At 47.1% G+C, this 5,000-nt stretch overlaps 15 non-coding genes and 2 pseudogenes across 15 annotated transcripts; all 17 read left to right on the top strand.

The window, feature by feature from the left end:
* LOC146228785 (5S ribosomal RNA) overlaps nucleotides 1-84 on the top strand; it is a 119-nt pseudogene extending 35 nt beyond the window's left edge.
* A 176-nt stretch (nucleotides 85-260) lies between these two features.
* On the top strand, nucleotides 261-379 carry LOC146228784 (5S ribosomal RNA). Its single transcript, XR_014742805.1, has one exon. It is a non-coding gene; the product is annotated as a 5S ribosomal RNA (ribosomal RNA).
* Nucleotides 380-563: 184 nt separating this feature from the next.
* Nucleotides 564-682, top strand: LOC146228783 (5S ribosomal RNA). Its single transcript, XR_014742804.1, has one exon. It is a non-coding gene; the product is annotated as a 5S ribosomal RNA (ribosomal RNA).
* A 174-nt stretch (nucleotides 683-856) lies between these two features.
* LOC146228782 (5S ribosomal RNA) lies at nucleotides 857-975 on the top strand. The gene has a single exon (XR_014742803.1). It is a non-coding gene; the product is annotated as a 5S ribosomal RNA (ribosomal RNA).
* A 180-nt stretch (nucleotides 976-1,155) lies between these two features.
* On the top strand, nucleotides 1,156-1,274 carry LOC146228781 (5S ribosomal RNA). Its single transcript, XR_014744849.1, has one exon. It is a non-coding gene; the product is annotated as a 5S ribosomal RNA (ribosomal RNA).
* A 182-nt stretch (nucleotides 1,275-1,456) lies between these two features.
* LOC146228780 (5S ribosomal RNA) lies at nucleotides 1,457-1,575 on the top strand (annotated as a pseudogene).
* A 178-nt stretch (nucleotides 1,576-1,753) lies between these two features.
* Nucleotides 1,754-1,872, top strand: LOC146228779 (5S ribosomal RNA). Its single transcript, XR_014742802.1, has one exon. It is a non-coding gene; the product is annotated as a 5S ribosomal RNA (ribosomal RNA).
* A 182-nt stretch (nucleotides 1,873-2,054) lies between these two features.
* LOC146228778 (5S ribosomal RNA) lies at nucleotides 2,055-2,173 on the top strand. The gene has a single exon (XR_014745286.1). It is a non-coding gene; the product is annotated as a 5S ribosomal RNA (ribosomal RNA).
* Nucleotides 2,174-2,357: 184 nt separating this feature from the next.
* LOC146228777 (5S ribosomal RNA) lies at nucleotides 2,358-2,476 on the top strand. The gene has a single exon (XR_014742801.1). It is a non-coding gene; the product is annotated as a 5S ribosomal RNA (ribosomal RNA).
* Nucleotides 2,477-2,652: 176 nt separating this feature from the next.
* On the top strand, nucleotides 2,653-2,771 carry LOC146228776 (5S ribosomal RNA). Its single transcript, XR_014742800.1, has one exon. It is a non-coding gene; the product is annotated as a 5S ribosomal RNA (ribosomal RNA).
* Nucleotides 2,772-2,955: 184 nt separating this feature from the next.
* LOC146228775 (5S ribosomal RNA) lies at nucleotides 2,956-3,074 on the top strand. The gene has a single exon (XR_014742798.1). It is a non-coding gene; the product is annotated as a 5S ribosomal RNA (ribosomal RNA).
* A 176-nt stretch (nucleotides 3,075-3,250) lies between these two features.
* Nucleotides 3,251-3,369, top strand: LOC146228774 (5S ribosomal RNA). Its single transcript, XR_014742797.1, has one exon. It is a non-coding gene; the product is annotated as a 5S ribosomal RNA (ribosomal RNA).
* Nucleotides 3,370-3,551: 182 nt separating this feature from the next.
* Nucleotides 3,552-3,670, top strand: LOC146228773 (5S ribosomal RNA). Its single transcript, XR_014742796.1, has one exon. It is a non-coding gene; the product is annotated as a 5S ribosomal RNA (ribosomal RNA).
* A 182-nt stretch (nucleotides 3,671-3,852) lies between these two features.
* On the top strand, nucleotides 3,853-3,971 carry LOC146228772 (5S ribosomal RNA). Its single transcript, XR_014742795.1, has one exon. It is a non-coding gene; the product is annotated as a 5S ribosomal RNA (ribosomal RNA).
* Nucleotides 3,972-4,149: 178 nt separating this feature from the next.
* Nucleotides 4,150-4,268, top strand: LOC146228771 (5S ribosomal RNA). The gene has a single exon (XR_014742794.1). It is a non-coding gene; the product is annotated as a 5S ribosomal RNA (ribosomal RNA).
* Nucleotides 4,269-4,458: 190 nt separating this feature from the next.
* LOC146228770 (5S ribosomal RNA) lies at nucleotides 4,459-4,577 on the top strand. Its single transcript, XR_014742793.1, has one exon. It is a non-coding gene; the product is annotated as a 5S ribosomal RNA (ribosomal RNA).
* Nucleotides 4,578-4,755: 178 nt separating this feature from the next.
* LOC146228769 (5S ribosomal RNA) lies at nucleotides 4,756-4,874 on the top strand. The gene has a single exon (XR_014742792.1). It is a non-coding gene; the product is annotated as a 5S ribosomal RNA (ribosomal RNA).
* Nucleotides 4,875-5,000: the final 126 nt, after the last annotated feature.

Below are 5,000 nucleotides of genomic sequence, written 5' to 3'. Positions count from 1 at the left end.
CGTCTGATCTCGGAAGCTAAGCAGGGTCGGGCCTGGTTAGTACTTGGATGGGAGACCGCCTGGGAATACCAGGTGCTGTATGCTCTTTTGCTCATTCACTTAGAAACTGACATCTTGCAATATGCACAAGTAGTCCTTCATGAAAGGGGCTGGAAGCTGTTTTCATTTTGACACGAGAGAGAGAGAGAGAGAGAGACTACCTTGCATTGTCAATTGCTAAATCTGTATATGGATAAGTAGCCTATGGTTGTCAACTTATTTCGTACGGCCATACCAGCCTGGCAACGCCCGATCTCGTCTGATCTCGGAAGCTAAGCAGGGTCGGGCCTGGTTAGTACTTGGATGGGAGACCGCCTGGGAATACCAGGTGCTGTATGCTCTTTTGCTCATTCACTTAGAAACTGACATCTTGCAATATGCACAAGTAGTCCTTCATGAAAGGGGCTGGAAGCTGTTTTCATTTTGACACGAGAGAGAGAGAGAGAGAGAGAGAGAGAGACTACCTTGCATTGTCAATTGCTAAATCTGTATATGGATAAGTAGCCTATGGTTGTCAACTTATTTCGTACGGCCATACCAGCCTGGCAACGCCCGATCTCGTCTGATCTCGGAAGCTAAGCAGGGTCGGGCCTGGTTAGTACTTGGATGGGAGACCGCCTGGGAATACCAGGTGCTGTATGCTCTTTTGCTCATTCACTTAGAAACTGAAATCTTGCAATATGCACAAGTAGTCCTTCATGAAAGGGGCTGGAAGCTGTTTTCATTTTGACACGAGAGAGAGAGAGAGAGAGACCACCTTGCATTGTCAATTGCTAAATCTGTATATGGATAAGTAGCCTATGGTTGTCAACTTATTTCGTACGGCCATACCAGCCTGGCAACGCCCGATCTCGTCTGATCTCGGAAGCTAAGCAGGGTCGGGCCTGGTTAGTACTTGGATGGGAGACCGCCTGGGAATACCAGGTGCTGTATGCTCTTTTGCTCATTCACTTAGAAACTGACATCTTGCAATATGCACAAGTAGTCCTTCATGAAAGGGGCTGGAAACTGTTTTCATTTTGACACGAGAGAGAGAGAGAGAGAGAGAGAGACCACCTTGCATTGTCAATTGCTAAATCTGTATATGGATAAGTAGCCTATGGTTGTCAACTTATTTCGTACGGCCATACCAGCCTGGCAACGCCCGATCACGTCTGATCTCGGAAGCTAAGCAGGGTCGGGCCTGGTTAGTACTTGGATGGGAGACCGCCTGGGAATACCAGGTGCTGTATGCTCTTTTGCTCATTCACTTAGAAACTGACATCTTGCAATATGCACAAGTAGTCCTTCATGAAAGGGGCTGGAAGCTGTTTTCATTTTGACACGAGAGAGAGAGAGAGAGAGAGAGAGAGACCACCTTGCATTGTCAATTGCTAAATCTGTATATGGATAAGTAGCCTATGGTTGTCAACTTATTTCGTACGGCCATACCAGCCTGGCAACGCCCAATCACGTCTGATCTCGGAAGCTAAGCAGGGTCGGGCCTGGTTAGTACTTGGATGGGAGACCGCCTGGGAATACCAGGTGCTGTATGCTCTTTTGCTCATTCACTTAGAAACTGACATCTTGCAATATGCACAAGTAGTCCTTCATGAAAGGGGCTGGAAGCTGTTTTCATTTTGACACGAGAGAGAGAGAGAGAGAGAGAGACTACCTTGCATTGTCAATTGCTAAATCTGTATATGGATAAGTAGCCTTTGGTTGTCAACTTATTTCGTACGGCCATACCAGCCTGGCAACGCCCGATCTCGTCTGATCTCGGAAGCTAAGCAGGGTCGGGCCTGGTTAGTACTTGGATGGGAGACCGCCTGGGAATACCAGGTGCTGTATGCTCTTTTGCTCATTCACTTAGAAACTGACATCTTGCAATATGCACAAGTAGTCCTTCATGAAAGGGGCTGGAAGCTGTTTTCATTTTGACACGAGAGAGAGAGAGAGAGAGAGAGAGAGACTACCTTGCATTGTCAATTGCTAAATCTGTATATGGATAAGTAGCCTATGGTTGTCAACTTATTTTGTACGGCCATACCAGCCTGGCAACGCCCGATCTCGTCTGATCTCGGAAGCTAAGCAGGGTCGGGCCTGGTTAGTACTTGGATGGGAGACCGCCTGGGAATACCAGGTGCTGTATGCTCTTTTGCTCATTCACTTAGAAACTGACATCTTGCAATATGCACAAGTAGTCCTTCATGAAAGGGGCTGGAAGCTGTTTTCATTTTGACACGAGAGAGAGAGAGAGAGAGAGAGAGAGAGACTACCTTGCATTGTCAATTGCTAAATCTGTATATGGATAAGTAGCCTTTGGTTGTCAACTTATTTCGTACGGCCATACCAGCCTGGCAACGCCCGATCTCGTCTGATCTCGGAAGCTAAGCAGGGTCGGGCCTGGTTAGTACTTGGATGGGAGACCGCCTGGGAATACCAGGTGCTGTATGCTCTTTTGCTCATTCACTTAGAAACTGACATCTTGCAATATGCACAAGTAGTCCTTCATGAAAGGGGCTGGAAACTGTTTTCATTTTGACACGAGAGAGAGAGAGAGAGAGAGACTACCTTGCATTGTCAATTGCTAAATCTGTATATGGATAAGTAGCCTATGGTTGTCAACTTATTTCGTACGGCCATACCAGCCTGGCAACGCCCGATCTCGTCTGATCTCGGAAGCTAAGCAGGGTCGGGCCTGGTTAGTACTTGGATGGGAGACCGCCTGGGAATACCAGGTGCTGTATGCTCTTTTGCTCATTCACTTAGAAACTGACATCTTGCAATATGCACAAGTAGTCCTTCATGAAAGGGGCTGGAAGCTGTTTTCATTTTGACACGAGAGAGAGAGAGAGAGAGAGAGAGAGAGACTACCTTGCATTGTCAATTGCTAAATCTGTATATGGATAAGTAGCCTTTGGTTGTCAACTTATTTCGTACGGCCATACCAGCCTGGCAACGCCCGATCTCGTCTGATCTCGGAAGCTAAGCAGGGTCGGGCCTGGTTAGTACTTGGATGGGAGACCGCCTGGGAATACCAGGTGCTGTATGCTCTTTTGCTCATTCACTTAGAAACTGACATCTTGCAATATGCACAAGTAGTCCTTCATGAAAGGGGCTGGAAGCTGTTTTCATTTTGACACGAGAGAGAGAGAGAGAGAGAGACTACCTTGCATTGTCAATTGCTAAATCTGTATATGGATAAGTAGCCTTTGGTTGTCAACTTATTTCGTACGGCCATACCAGCCTGGCAACGCCCGATCTCGTCTGATCTCGGAAGCTAAGCAGGGTCGGGCCTGGTTAGTACTTGGATGGGAGACCGCCTGGGAATACCAGGTGCTGTATGCTCTTTTGCTCATTCACTTAGAAACTGACATCTTGCAATATGCACAAGTAGTCCTTCATGAAAGGGGCTGGAAACTGTTTTCATTTTGACACGAGAGAGAGAGAGAGAGAGAGAGAGAGACTACCTTGCATTGTCAATTGCTAAATCTGTATATGGATAAGTAGCCTATGGTTGTCAACTTATTTCGTACGGCCATACCAGCCTGGCAACGCCCGATCTCGTCTGATCTCGGAAGCTAAGCAGGGTCGGGCCTGGTTAGTACTTGGATGGGAGACCGCCTGGGAATACCAGGTGCTGTATGCTCTTTTGCTCATTCACTTAGAAACTGACATCTTGCAATATGCACAAGTAGTCCTTCATGAAAGGGGCTGGAAGCTGTTTTCATTTTGACACGAGAGAGAGAGAGAGAGAGAGAGAGAGACTACCTTGCATTGTCAATTGCTAAATCTGTATATGGATAAGTAGCCTTTGGTTGTCAACTTATTTCGTACGGCCATACCAGCCTGGCAACGCCCGATCTCGTCTGATCTCGGAAGCTAAGCAGGGTCGGGCCTGGTTAGTACTTGGATGGGAGACCGCCTGGGAATACCAGGTGCTGTATGCTCTTTTGCTCATTCACTTAGAAACTGACATCTTGCAATATGCACAAGTAGTCCTTCATGAAAGGGGCTGGAAACTGTTTTCATTTTGACACGAGAGAGAGAGAGAGAGAGAGAGACTACCTTGCATTGTCAATTGCTAAATCTGTATATGGATAAGTAGCCTATGGTTGTCAACTTATTTCGTACGGCCATACCAGCCTGGCAACGCCCGATCTCGTCTGATCTCGGAAGCTAAGCAGGGTCGGGCCTGGTTAGTACTTGGATGGGAGACCGCCTGGGAATACCAGGTGCTGTATGCTCTTTTGCTCATTCACTTAGAAACTGATATCTTGCAATATGCACAAGTAGTCCTTCATGAAAGGGGCTGGAAGCTGTTTTCATTTTGACACGAGAGAGAGAGAGAGAGAGAGAGAGAGAGAGAGAGACTACCTTGCATTGTCAATTGCTAAATCTGTATATGGATAAGTAGCCTATGGTTGTCAACTTATTTCGTACGGCCATACCAGCCTGGCAACGCCCGATCTCGTCTGATCTCGGAAGCTAAGCAGGGTCGGGCCTGGTTAGTACTTGGATGGGAGACCGCCTGGGAATACCAGGTGCTGTATGCTCTTTTGCTCATTCACTTAGAAACTGACATCTTGCAATATGCACAAGTAGTCCTTCATGAAAGGGGCTGGAAGCTGTTTTCATTTTGACACGAGAGAGAGAGAGAGAGAGAGAGACTACCTTGCATTGTCAATTGCTAAATCTGTATATGGATAAGTAGCCTATGGTTGTCAACTTATTTCGTACGGCCATACCAGCCTGGCAACGCCCGATCTCGTCTGATCTCGGAAGCTAAGCAGGGTCGGGCCTGGTTAGTACTTGGATGGGAGACCGCCTGGGAATACCAGGTGCTGTATGCTCTTTTGCTCATTCACTTAGAAACTGACATCTTGCAATATGCACAAGTAGTCCTTCATGAAAGGGGCTGGAAGCTGTTTTCATTTTGACACGAGAGAGAGAGAGAGAGAGAGAGACTACCTTGCATT

This window comes from Hypomesus nipponensis, chromosome 24 (assembly GCF_054491055.1).
Source record: "Hypomesus nipponensis isolate SF chromosome 24, ASM5449105v1, whole genome shotgun sequence".
Lineage (NCBI taxonomy): Eukaryota > Metazoa > Chordata > Actinopteri > Osmeriformes > Osmeridae > Hypomesus > Hypomesus nipponensis.
Note: the sequence above shows the minus strand (reverse complement) of the source record. Positions and strands in the feature narration are given on the sequence as shown.